Raw genomic sequence first — 14747 nt, 5'->3', positions numbered from 1 at the left:
CTGCTCCTGTACAATCTTCACTTCCTCACCCTCATCAGTCCTCCAGAGACTCTGTGAAAGTCCGTTCTACCACCCAGTGGTGAGGGGGGGGAACCCTAGTGTAGGTCTCTGTACATAGGAGTCCTCCCCCTTTACATCAGGGACCTGGGGTAGAGAGTGCTTTTCCGAGCAGTGCCACCTAACCACTTCCCGAGTCCCCATGATCCTGATCCACGGCCACCCGGTATGGAAGGGGGCCGGGCCTTTGGTCGATCTCCTTGTGGGGTTGCTGTTGGGGTCGGCAAAATTGGGGCAGTAGGCAGTCAAGGGGGTGAGCAAAGAGTTGGCTGGAGTAGTAGCTACGATCTTTGAATTCTCTTTGGTCACAGTAGTGGTGCCGGAGGATTGGAGAATGGCAAATGTAGCCCCCTTGTTTAAGAATGTAATTGGAAGAATCCTGAAAATTATAGATCAGTGAGTCTCAGTACTCGAGAGGTTACGACCAGGCCCATGTGGTCTTGGAGGGGGAACACGCGGTGTCCGAGGGGACAGTGGCCGAGTTCTCGGGTGTGGTTGATGGTGAAAATCGTGTTTTAATATGGTGTGGAAGAGAGGCAGTCGTGATTACTGGTTCTCGTGGTGTTTTGTCACATCACTGATGGTTTTTAGTTGTCGCTCTATGTGTGTTTGTCTTGTAATTTAGTCTTGAATAAAGTTTGAATGTTAGTAAGGAAAAAATGTGGTTTGGACCTGGGGCTCGGGGTAGCCAATGGATCGAACAGGAGTCTGTGAGAGGCTGCAGAGGATGCGGGAGGGCTGGAGGAAAATTCACGGACACTGTCCCTGAAGGGACTCTCTTCTACTCTTTTTTTTACTGTAAGAAACGCCAGGTGACGCTAACGGTGACTCTGTCTGCCTCTCACTGGGCAGAAGTTAAAGTAGATTAGCCATGTTACATTTTTAATGTTTTATTAACGTGTCAATAAAAACAACATTGAACCATGAACAACTTTGGGACATCATCTGTAAGTACTGAAATGTCACTTCTTTCATGAACCAGAACTGAGAATCTATATTTCCCTCTCCATCCTCAATATTTATTATTCCTTTCTGCACTGGGTTTATTTAATTGATTTATTGTGGTCTATGTGTCTTGTGTGGTTGCAGCAAATCAGAATTTCAATGCATCTGTACATTGTACTCATGTATATGACAATAAACATGTTACCATTATTGTCAAATTGTAATCAAACTGCTGATTTCAGATTTATTGTCAGAGGACAACCCTGAGATTCCTTTTTTTCTTGCTGTTGAGGCAGAATTTCCACTCATTGGTGATGCAAAAAATATTGTACACAACGTACACCTGTAAATAAAGAAATGTAAGCCAACTGACTGTGCAATACAGAGAGAGCAAAGAAAATCAATAAAGTGGACAAGTGAGAGTCCTAAAATGATCCCTGATTGAGTTTGTTGTGTGGAGTCTGATGGTGGAGGGGGAGCCATTGTTCCTGAATCTGCGAGTCTTGTGGCACCGATACCTCTTTCCTGATGGCAGCAGCGGGAACAGAGCGTGTGCTGGGTGGTGTGGGTCCTTGATGATGGCTGCTGTTCTCAAATGTAATGTACACTATTGTAATTGATCTACAACATTTGTGTTTGGCAGCAGCAAGTAAGAATGTTTGAGCATGCATTGTGCAACATTCTATGACAATAAACATCATAACCAAGACCCCACATCCTACTGCAAGCAAACTGGAGGGGAGTGGTTATTGGCAGGTGGGGAAAGAGCACAACTTGTCCAAGTTGTTTCCTGTCTCAGTAGTTCATAGTTTCCATCAAATATGAGGTCTCGCTGCCAAAAGACTCGCTCCACCAGGTTCAGGAACATCTGCCCCCCACTCCACCATCAGACTCCTCAACGACAAACTCAATCAGGGACTCATTTACGGACTCTAACTTTACACATTATTTATTATTTATTTTCTGTATTACACAGACAGTTTGTTTACAATTCTCTCTTTTGTATATTTAACTTTTCTTGAGACATTTTATTTGTACCGATAAGTAGAAATGCTGCCTCGCCTACTGATAAGTAGAAATTCTGCCTCGCCTACCGACAAGTAGAAATTCTGCCTCGCCTACAGGAAAAAGAAGCTCGGGGTTGTATGGAAAGCCATGTATGTACTCTGACAATAAATCTGAACTTTAAACTTTGAGTCTGCGGGACACACAACAGGAAAAAAGACCCTTCAGCCCAACCTAAACATGATGTTTACCCAAGCTGGTTGCATTCATCAGTATTTGGCTCCATAATCCAGCCATTCTCAGTGGGATGCTGTACAGTCCCTCTAGGGGCCCACAGCACATTTCAGTAAAAGCCTTGTTTTCACCTCACCTAATACTTTTTATGTAGTCAGTAGGAGAGAAGCATGGAAGAAATGAAAACTTGACTGCTTCACAGGGAAGGACCACCTCAAAAACAGCAACTCATACATACAGCTGATCTTCATCGACTACAGCTCGGCCTTGAACACCATCATTCCCTCAGTGCTGGTCATGAAGCTACAAACTCTAGGCTCTGTACCCCCCTCTGCAACTGGATCCTTGACTTTCTCATCGGAGACCACAGTCAGTACAAATTGAAAACAACATCTCCTCCTCACTGATCATCAACACAGCGCACCTCAAGGATGTGTGCTTAGTCCCCTGCTCTACTCATTATACACCCACGAATGTGTGGCCAGGCACAATTCCAATGCCATCTACAAGTTGGCTGATGACACCACAGTTGTCGGCAGAATCACAAACAGCCAGGAGGAAGCGAACAGGAGGGACATCGATCAGCTTGTTGAATGGTGTAACGACAGAAAATCATAGGAGATGATTGTGGACCTCAAGGGGAAGTCAGGGGAACACAACCCAGTCCTCATCGAGGGCTCAGTAGTGGAGAGGGTCAAGAGAACCAAAGACTTGTTGATGCAAACCAAGGCTTTTATTAACTAAAAGACTGGAGCCTATCACAAGTAGGTCGACCAGTCCAGAATGACCTGGTCTGGCTAGGAGCAATCCTTTAAGACCTGCCAGTAGGTGTGGCTACACTCTCAGCCAATCACAGTCATCCTACACGACCATCTGTACCTGTACACATTGGTGATAGAATCTGTACACTCACAATCAACATCTCCGAGGATCTGTCACATTGATGCAATCACAAAGAAGGCTCGGCAGCAGCTATACTTTGTTAGGCATCTGAGGAGATTCAGTATGTTACCAGAGACTCTTGTAAACTTCTACAGATGGACCATGGAGAGTATTCCGATCAGTTGCATCACTGTCTGGTACAGAGGCTCCAATTCTTTGGACAAGAATAAACTCCAGAGGGTTGTTAACTCGACCTGTGGCATCACAGGCACCAGGCTACACTCCATCGAGGGCATCGACATGAGGCGGTGACTTAAAAAAGCAGCCTCTATCCTCAAAGACCCCCACCACCCAGGCTATGCCCTGCCCTCTTCACTCTGCTACCATCGGGGAAAAGGTATAGGAGCCTAAAGACGAGCACCCGGCAGCACAAGGACAGCTCCTTCCCTGCTGCCATCAGATTCCGGAATGATCCTTGAGTAGACTGCACTTCTCCAAATGCTCATAAATTCTATCGATGAGAATCCTCTCCATTGATTTGAACACCTCTGAGGTAAGACTCACTGATATTTTCACGATTCTTCCAATGACCTTCTTAAACAAGGGGGCTACATTTGCCATTCTCCAATCCTCCGGCACCACTACTGTGACCAAAGAGAATTCAAAGATCATAGCTACTACTCCAGCCAACTCTTTGCTCATTTCCCACAGCAACCTAGGGTATATCATGTCCAGCCCCAGGGACTTATCAATCTTAATGTTTTTGAGAAGATCCAACACAGAGCCTGATTCTGTGTAAAATATCTGGGGTAACCTGGTTAGCTGGTTACTCCTCTACTGGAGGGCCTTGTGGACACTGTCCAGTGGTTCGCCTCCTTGGCTTCTCCTTCTCAAATGGTGGGGTGGCCTTGTTTTCTGGTGCCCTGCACCAGTCCTCTGCCTCCCCGGAGTCTGCAAGTCCTTGAGGCCACTGCCAGCACAGGGGCATTGCATTGAAGGGGTTGGTCAGTTTGGGTCATTGGAAAGATTTATTCCTCAGAACTTGAAGCTGTCTACTCTTTCCACTTCAACGCTATTGATGTGGATGGGGGTGCGGACTCTGCCCCCTCTCCTCAGACAATGATCATCTCCTTTGTCTTATTGATGCTGAGCGAGAGGAGATTACTTTGGCACACATCCCATGAACCTTTCCCGTCCAAATTCCAGAGAAATTCCTTGGGGCAATTCCTGAGCACCCATGGTGAGAATTCTTCTGCTGCCATCCGGTCAAAAAGGGCAGCCTCGGCACGTCTTCCACCAGCTCAGGACGAAGGGGAGGGGGCGGTGACCGACTCAATGATATGGCTTTTTGTGAGTATGACCTTGAGGTGTGGGCAGGACAGTGGAGAAATGGGCTGGCATCTGCCTGGGAACGGAGGAAGTGGTCTCGTTAATTTAACCACAGGCCGGGAAAGGAATTTGCAAGTGTCCTGGAGAATGTATGAGGAATTGGATTCCTGAACTCCTGAGGCCACAGTGAGATCAGTTAACAGCTCTCACCCAAAAATAAACTTGTGTTGAATTGACTGATGTCTGCTGGCTGGAATGGTTGTATCTGATGACAGGCTCCAGGAAAGACCAAAGAATGTAAGATATAGGAGCAGAAGTAGGCCATTGAGCCCATTAAGTCCACTCTGCCATTCCATCATGAGCTGATCCATTTTCCCACTCAGCCCCACTCCCCGGCCTTTTCTCCATAACCTTTGATACCCTGACTATTCAGATACCTATCAATCTCTGCCTTAAATACCCCCAACGACCTGGCCTCCACAGCTGTCTGGGGTAGCAAATTCCAGAGGTTCACCAACCACTGACAGAAGAAATCCCTCCACATCTGTATTAAATGGGCACCCTTCAGTCCTGAAGTTGTGCCCTCTTGTCCTAGACTCCCCTATCATGGGAAACAACTTTGCCACATTTACTCTGTCCAGGCCTTTCAACAGTCAAAATGCTTCTATGAGGTCTCCCTTATCTGAATTCCAAGGAGTCCAGACCAAGAGCCATCATACGTTCCTCGTATGGTAATCCCTTCATTGCAGGAATCATTCTTGTGAACTTCTTGAATCTTCTCCAATGCCAGGGTGGGGGAGAGGGGGATGGGGCCATGCATCACCTGGATACCGTTGACTTTCATCCAGGCAGCTCGCTTCCTGCTGGAATTAGTCTCTTAACTGGACTTTTCACCTGCAACAGCTGTTAACCCCTGCACTGTTTGTCACGACTTTTCTCCACATCCTGCATCAATGGACATCCACAAGAGACAGGGTCTCAACAAAGCAAGGACCCCCACCACCCAGGCCATGCCCTCTTCTCTGCTACCATCAGGAAGGAGGTCCAGGAGCATGAAGACGAGCACCCAGCCGCACAAAATCAGCTTGTATTTTCCCCCCAACATTTTTCATTAGAATAAAGCCTCAGCCACCCCAGCCTCTCCCTGACACTCATCCACTCCAGTCCCGGCAACAACCAGGTGAATCTCCTCTACACCCCTTCCAACTTATTGATGCCCTTCTGCGAGCTGGCCAAGATGGTGGCACCTGTGCTGGCAGCAGCTGTGAGGGGTTGCAGACCACGGGGAAGCAGAGGGCTGGTGTGGGCACTGGAAAATGGAGAGAATGCCCCACCCATGTTTGAGAGGGAAATGCAGAGGAGACAGCCCATCGGGGCAATGATCATGGCAATGGATCAGGGAGGGGACCGAGGGCTGAAGAACACACAGGCAGTTTGTGGGCTGTTACCGACTTGCAGTCAAAAGACTTGCACCAGGCTACGGACTGCTGGAGATGGTTTCGGGCACTGGAGGGATGTAGAGGCTGGTGGGACGGTAGGTGAGGATAAGAGGGATTCTATGTTTGTTGCGTCTGGGGGCAGAGCAGATTGTGACGGATTATGTTATATTTTATATGTTTTAAAAGGAGATAAATTGTGGCAGGTTTGTTAGAGTAGGTCACATACAAACACTTCAAAACAGATCTCATTTAAAATGCCAGAGCTCTGCTCAAGTCAGACAATCCAGGTTCCAGGTGCCTTTGAAGAATGCCTATAAAGACTTCACAAGTAGATGTTAATTCCACATGCTGTGGAGTAATGGATTATTATTTTGGAAAACAACATATGAACAAACTCAGAAGATTGACTCCGGAGCCGCAGTCTGTCTGAGTGAAGTTGGCTGTTCTAAGACAGTCATGTGGTTTTCTCTGTGTGTGAGAGAGAAAGTGAGAGAGAGGGAGAAAATTCAGTTCTACAGTACAGCAGCAGGGACTGGAACAGGACAAGCTGGCAAGTTTGTGGAAAAACCCCATTTTGAAGATGGGTTGTGAGTTCAGCCTGGTCAAAGCCCTTATACAAGAGGAGATGGCTGGCTGTATAATGTTTCACTTGAAATAAGGGAAACAGTAAAGGAACTCTGTGGTGATCTGGAAAACCCTGATGGGGCAAGTTTCTTCAGCAAGACATTGAAGTGGCTGATCTGAAGGAATCAGTTTGTGCCCAACGAGCAACAAATCTCTCTCTGAAAACTGACAAGAACCTTCCTGAGCGGTAACCATTTACCTTTCAAGCACCAAAGCCTGGTGAAATTCATAAATGTTAAATTCTGTACACAGTATAAGAATTGCCTGCAACCAGTGAACTTGGAGGATTGAGAAGTGAGATTGGACTGTGAATCAAAGAAGTTTTATGAACTTACACACTGATTATATACACGTATGCTTAGAATTAGGAAGGGGTTAAGTTAGGTTAACAGAAATAAGTTTGATCCTGTTTTCATGCTTTAAGATAATAAAAAGCAACTTTTGTTTAAGTAACCATTTGTCTTCATGAATTTCTATTGCTGCTGGGTTTTGGGGTCCTCTGGGCTCATAACAAAGAAGAGCGGGAAAAGGAGGAGATTTTGGTGAGGGTTGAGTTGATGGTGGTGGAGAGGAAGCTATGTTTGTGGAAGAAAGCAGACATTTTGGAAGATCTGGACTGGAAGACCTCATCTTGGGAACCAATGCGGTGGGGACAGAGAAATTGAAAGAAGGGGATGGAATCCTTGCAGGGGGCAAGGTGTGAGGAAGTGTAGTCCAGGAAGTTGTGGGAGTTGGAGGGTTTATAGTATTTGTCGGTGGACAGTTTATCTCTTGAGATAGAGACAGAGAGATCCAGGAAGGGGAGAATGTGATCAGAGTTGGACCAGGTGAGTTTGAGATCAGGGTGGAAGTTGGATGCAGTGGATGAAATTGACAAGCTCATTGCGGGTGTATGAGGCAGCCCCGATGTAGTCATCGATTTACCAGAGGAAGAGTTGAGGGGTCTTGCCTGTGTAGGCTTGCAGCATGGATTGCTCCACAAAGCCCACAAACAGGCAGGTGTAGCTGGGACCCATGCGGGTACCCATGGCTACACCTTTGATTTGGTGGAAGTGGGACGAGTTGAAGGAAAAGTTGTTTAGAGTGAGGACAAGTTCTGCCAGGTGGGGGATGGTTGTGGAAAAGGGTGATTGGTCGAGTCTTTGGTCCAGAAAGAAGCAAAGTGCATTCAGACCTTCTGTGTGGGGGATAGAGGTATAAAGAGATTGGACATCCATCGTGACTATGAGGCGGTCCGGTTCAGGGAATCTGAAGTCATTGAAGAGATGGAGGGCATGTGGGGTGTCGTGGATGTAGATGGGGAGGGAACTGGACCAGGGGAGAAAGGAGAGGGTCAAGGTAAGACAAAACTAGTTTGGTGGGAAGGAGCAAGGAGAGGCAATGGGTCTTGTTTATATATCTTGGGTAGGAGGTAGAAATGGGCAGGGCGGGGTGGGAGAGAATGAGGTTCTTTCTCTGACTGTAAGGGGCACCGACCGGGCAATTTCTGCTGATAGTAAACATTTGCAGTACGACAGACTGAATGTAATTTTGAATAATATTCCATCTGTTTTATTACATAACAATAAAAGAAACTTGAATTTTGAACTAGAACTGCACAGATACATTGCCTGTCAAATGTTATTCAAAATCTCTGCTTCAATCGCCTTTTCTGCAAAAGAGCTCCAAAGACTCATGCATGGCCTTCTGAGAGAAAATTTTGCCTCAGCTTGGTCGCAAACATTTTAACGCTGACCCTCAGTTCCCCAGACAACGCTCTCTTCTCACTAGCACCCTGCTGAATCTTCCTTCTCAGGGTTTTATTATTTCACATCCTTACTCCACAAATTGAGCCTGTTTCACAACTCTGAATTAGAAAAGTATTGGCTCTGAACACTTTCCCTGAACTGATTAGTCTTCCTGAATATCCTGCCTTAGATAAGGAGACCAACAATAAGCAAGGTTACTCCAGATGTGGTCTCACCAATGCCCACCTTATCGTCGGTACAGATGTGTCTGTCGTGAAACACATAGCTGTAATTGTAAAAACACAAAAATTCTGGAGGAGCTCAGCAGGTCTTGCAGTGCCCACAGGAGGTAAAGATACATAAATCAGGTTTCAGGCCTGAGACCAATGATCACACTTTGAAGAAGGACTCAGTCCTGAAACGTCAGTAATATATCTTTACCTCCTATGGATACTGTGAGACCAGTTGGGTTCTGGGCAAGATTGGGTGTCTGTGCAAGCTTGCTGGGCTCAGAGTCTGAATAGGGCTGAGTGTGGAGTCAGTCCTGTATTGTTCTCACGTGGAATCATGTGGAGACGGTGCTATCGGCGTGGGACAGGAGCCAGGGAGGACGTCACAGTCTCTGACAGAGAGAGGGGCTTAAAGACAAATGAAACGGACAAAAATGAATCAAAGAACGACTGAAGATATCTTTAAATTTTTGGCACCAGTTGGGGGGTTTCTGCACTTGAACTCTTCTCCATCATAACGAGCAACTACAACACGATCCATAATGTGTGGGGAGAAGGGAGAGTGATAGCAAGCGGCCTGTTGCCAGGACAACAAACTCTCCCCCAATGTCAGCAAGACCAAGGAGCTGGTCACAGATCTCCAGAGGAGGGGTGGAGCTCCCTCCCGCCCTATCAACGGTGCTGAGGTGGAGACAGTCGACAGCATAAAGTTCCCATAGACAAACATCTCCAGTTCCTGTCTTGGTCCCACCCACGTCGATGCAATGGACATCACTCCCCTCCATTGACTCCATCCTACACCCCCCTCTCCTCAACAACTCCATCCCACAACTCCTCCCCTACATTGACTCCATCACACACTCCCCTCCATCGCCTCCATCGAACACCCCACCTCCCCTCCATCGACTCCATCACACACACTACTCCCCTCCATCACACACCCTGTCCCCTCCATCACACACAATCCTCCCCCCCTCAAATCAACTCTATTTCTAACTCCCACTACCTTGGAAAAGCAGCCAGCATATTAAAAGACCCACACCCTCCCTGGCCACACTCTCTTTACCCTCCTCCTGTCAGGAAGAAGATTCACGAGTGTGAGGTCACACACCCGCAGATTCAAGGACAGTTTCTTTCCTGCTGTTATCAGACTCCTGAATGAACCCCACACTAGTACAATGACGCTGCCTTTGTTCCGTCTCAACTCATCTCTCCCTGTACCTGCCATTTCTGTGTCTTGCCTCACTTGTTGTACTGTTTCTGATGTCTACTGGCAAAACAACCTCCATCACTGCACCTTAGTGCATGTAATAATGAACTTAAACATCTGAAAGGTGCTAAAAGTCCCTGCCTCCACCAACTGTTTGAGCAATGTGTCCGGATCTCACCCCTTGTGACACGAGCAGATAGAACAGAGAACATTACAACATGGTGCACGCCCTTCGGCCTACAATGTTGTGCTAACTTATACAAACCTATTCCACAACAATCTTAATTTTTTCCACTCTCACCTCCACAACCCTCTACTTTTCTTACATCCAAGTGCCTGTCGAAGATTTATTTGGAATGTTCCAGTCTCCATCACCACCCCAGCAGTGAATTCCAGGCACCCACCACTCTCTGTAAAAGAAAAAAAAACTTACCTCTGACATTTCCTTCAAACTTCTCACCTTAAACAATGTTCTCTGGGGTTTAGCAATGCTGCCCTGGGAAGATATTGCTGGGTATCTATACCTCTCAATCTCACACATATCAGTTAAGTCATCTCTCACCCTCTGTTGCTCCAAAGAGAAAAGCCCAAGCTCTGAAAACCCCACAACAATCTCCTCTTTCAATATTTTATTAGATTTTTATGTAGGAATAAATATAGTAAAAGAGATTGATGCATAACACTACAACTGTAACAAGCACACAAACTCACTGTATCGGAAATTCTTTACACTATGCAATGCTATTAATTCACAAAGTAGAAAAAAAACAAAAATAATTTTATAATCCAAACCCCAAAGTTGCACGGCTAAAAATAAAGAGAGAGTTCACTACTAGTAAAACTAAAACACGCAATTCCACGAGAATCACAGATTACTTGGTTATCACGACCATTAAAGGTTGTGAAAATAATTCAAGGGGCCCCAAAGAAAAGAAAAATTGAAATTTAAAACACTCTGTTGAACATCTTCTTTTCTCCAAGGTTAAATGTGACTTCATATTGATTCTGAGTAGGCAGGGATAACACCTTTCCACTGAATCAAAATAATTCGTCTTGCAATAAGAGAGGCAAGGGCATAGAAATGAAGACCATTTCACGACCCTCTGTTCAACCATCCCAGACAAGGCCACCAACAGGTCTGGTGCTGGGTTTACATTAATAATTATTGATACAGTACATAATACCTCACCCAATACTTGGCGAGGGTCAAACAGGACCAGAACATATGAATTAATGGTCAGTGCTCATTCTTACATCTGTCACAGAAGGAGCTAATATTAGGGTAAATACGAGCTTATTTAACTTCTGTCATATAAGCTCTATAATTTGTCATAAATGGGTGTCAATCACATAGAGATGATGTGTTAACCAATTTAAAAAGAGTTCCAAGAATCGTCAAGAATTGAAATCTGGAGATCCTGCTCCCGTGATCCTGCTCCCATGTCTTTTTAATCTGATCCCCTGAAGCAAATAATCATATACAAAAGATATTCTGAGATGGTTGTATATTGTAAATTATTTCTACAACATTCATAAAAGGAGCTTGAAAAAGGTTTGATAGTCGAGAATAGAGAAAGTCCCTAATCTGCAAGACCTTAAAAAGAGAATTTGGTGAATTGTATTTGGTAGAGAGTTGTTGAAATGTAGCAAAATTATTTTCAATAAATAAATCATAAAAATGTTTAATACCTGGAAGGCCGACTCCATTAAAGAAAGTTGAACGAAGTAATTCGATGGAATAGGACTAGACTCATTCTCCAATCCAGGAAATATCCCGGTGAATCTCCTCTGCACCCTCTCCAAAGCTGCCACATCCTTCTGGTAATGAGGTGCACACAATCCTCCGTGTGGTCTAACCAGAGATTTATAGAAGCTACAACATGACCTCACATCTCGAACTCAATCCCCTGTCTAATGAAGCCCAGCACCCCATACTCCTTCTTAAATATCCTATCAACCTGTGTGGCGACCTGGAGAGATGGATGCATCTGGACCCCAGCGTTCCACTGTTCTCCCACACTGTTAAGAAGCCTCCCATTAATCACATACTGAACCTTACTGTTTGACCTTCAAAATGCATCCCTTCACACTTATCCGGATTGAACTCCATCTGCCACTTCCCCACACCCTATTCCTAAGAACATTACAGCACAGGAACAAGCCCTTTGGCCCACAATGTCTGTGCTGAACACGATGGGGAGTAAAGCTGTGCTGAAACTTGAAGACTGCTGATCCTGGATTCTTGATCTGACGGGGAGGAGCTCGGTGTCCTTTGAGATGTTGACTGACCTCTCCCCATGGACTCGGCCTCACCCACCGAACCCCTCCAGCTCCTCGATGCTCACTCTAGCTGTAGTTCGGCCTCACTGAGGGGATTTGACTCCAGATTCAGGTGCCTACTGCCATCCTGTGGAGGGAGCACACATCGCATGTTCTCCTCAGTTCGCCCAAGTCTACTTCAGTTCAACAGGGGTTGAGAAAACTGATGTGCCGGAGAAACTCAGCAGGTCACGCAGCAACCTGGGGAAGTAAAGGGTTTGGGGGCCTGGGCCTTTCATCAGGTAAAAGCAAAAACAGACAGGTGCCTGAATAAAGAGGTGGGGGATGGTGGTGGAGGAGCACCTATGCAGCACTCCCTCACAGGTACGTAGAACAGTACAGGCCCTCCAGCCCACAGAAATCTACCCGCAACAATCTAACCCTGTATTAGCATCTGGTGTAGGGACCCTAATACCCATGAGTTTAAAGCCCTGCAAAAGGTAGTGGACGCAGCCCAGAACATCACAGGCAAAACCCTCCCCACCATCAAGAACATCTATGGGGAACGCTGCCGTCAGAGGGCAACAGCAATCGTCAAAGATCCACACCACCCAGCACACGCTCTGTTCTCGCTGCTGCCATCAGGAAAGAGGTCTGGGGGCCACTAGACTCAAACCCCCGAGTTCAGGAACAGCGGCTACCCCTCCACCATCAGATCCCTCAAGGACAAACTCAATCAGGGACACATTTAAGGACTCTTACTTATGCACTTTATTTTTTTTCCTTTCTTTATTGCACAATTTGTTTACATTTCTTTATTTGTTTACGTGTACATTCTGCCTGGCTTGCAGGAAATGTGATGTCATGTATGTGCCCTGACAGTAAATCTGAATCACACTCTATCTGGAAGCTATAGAAACAGGCAATATTTTGACACTCAAAAGAAAGTTGGACAAGAACATGGAGATGAATATAGACCAAATGCAAGGAAGTGGGACCAGGCCAAAATGCCACCTTGGATAGCATAGGTGTTGGGCTGAAGGGCCTGATCCATGCTTTACAGCCTGTGTGATTCCAAGGTTGGTTGGTGAAGTGATTTGGACACCATGGTTCAGAGACATGATGGAGTGTTGCGTTGAGTTCTGGTTGCCCCATGGCAGGATGGATACTGATGCTTCCCTGTCACATCTGATCTCCTGTCTATCGCATGGGGGTGACTGCCAACTTTCCCCATCATTCAGGGGCAATTAGAAAAGCAAACATCGGCAACTTCTACAACCCACAGATGTGTGCGAGAAATGTGCACGACGCCTAGTGGGGAACTGCTCCCCTGGGGGGGGAGTGGGGGTGGGTGGGGAAGCTTTGTGCCTGGGGGAGAACTGACCCTGAGGGGGGTGAGGGAGGGAACCGTTGGATTGGAGTCCTCTGGCCCCAAAGGAGTGGAGAAACTACCCGGGGGGGGGGGGGGGGGGAAACTGCCTGGGGGTGGGGGGAAGAAACACTGACCGCGAACACAGTGGATTAGAATTCTCAGTCCCCGAGGGAGTGGGTGACCTGTAGCTCTCTCCCCAAAGGGTTAGGGTAAAGGTTCTCTGCCCCTGAAGGGATGAGGTTCGGATTCTCTTCCCCCTAAATGGTTATGGTTAGACTTCTCTGCTCCCAAGGAGGCGGGGAAGCTGAAGTTCTCGGCCTGTGAGGGGTTAGGGGCTGGGTCACTAGATACATTTCAGGTGGAGACGGATAATAGTGGAATTGAGGGTTGTGGGGAACAGCACAGGTCAGCTGTGACCATGATGATCAGTGGGGTAGGTCAGTGGCCTTCTCCCACCCCCTCCTGTCCGTCGCTATGTAATTATGATTTAAATGGCCTGAGTGATCAATGTGAGTTGGGGCTTTAAATACTCAGCCCTCACCGTTCCCACACAACCTCCTTGCACTGGTTCCCGGGACAATTAAATCCTTGTTGCTTGCCACCCATCTCACTTCAGCTGGTTGCTACTGGTTGGGAATGTCTGATCCTCGTTTCTCCTGGCGTTCCCTCTCTCCAGGACAAACTGGGATCTGCCTTGCGTCTTACCTTGGAGTGGGAAACGTCCTATTCCCCAGCTGATTAAACCCTTCACTTTAACTATCGGTATCCTTCCCCACTGACCCTGCCCCATCATGCACTGCACCGTGTGTAGTGGGCAGATCCGTTGCCTCACGCTACCAGAGGACCAGGGTCTCGCAGTACAGATGTCTGAAAATGGAGTCAGGTGTAGATTGGGTGGTCAACAAGGCTTTTGGCACATTGGCCTTCATCAACCAGAAGCTGCGAGGTGATGTTGCAGTTGTTCAAGATGTTGGTGAGGCCCCATGAGGAGTATTGTGGTCACCATGCTGCAGGAAAGATGTCATCAAGCTGGAGAGGGAGCAGAGATGATTTACGAGAATGTTGCCAGGACTCGGGGACCTGAGCTGCAGAGAGAGGTTGTGCAGTACCGGGCTTTACTCCTTGGAACACAGGAGGATGAAGGATGATCTCATAGAGGTGGGCAACATCACTAGAGGAATAGATCAAGTGAACTCAGAGTCTTTTACCCAGAGTAGGGGAATCGGTAACTAGTGGACATGGGTTTAAGGTGAGGGGAGGTGGGGGGTGGGAGATTTAACAGGAACCCGAAGGGCAGCTTTTTCACAGAGGAAGGTGGATGTGTGGAACGAGCTGCCGGATGAGGTGGTTGAGGCAGAAACTACTGCAAAGTTTAAGGAAAAATTGGATAGGATGGGGTAGAGGGATGTGGGCCAAATGCAGGAAGGTGGGTGG

The sequence above is a fragment of the Narcine bancroftii genome, chromosome 9, assembly GCF_036971445.1.
Source record: "Narcine bancroftii isolate sNarBan1 chromosome 9, sNarBan1.hap1, whole genome shotgun sequence".
Classification (NCBI taxonomy): Eukaryota; Metazoa; Chordata; class Chondrichthyes; order Torpediniformes; family Narcinidae; genus Narcine; species Narcine bancroftii.
The sequence above is the reverse complement of the archived record's forward strand: the minus strand, read 5'-3'. Positions refer to the sequence as shown.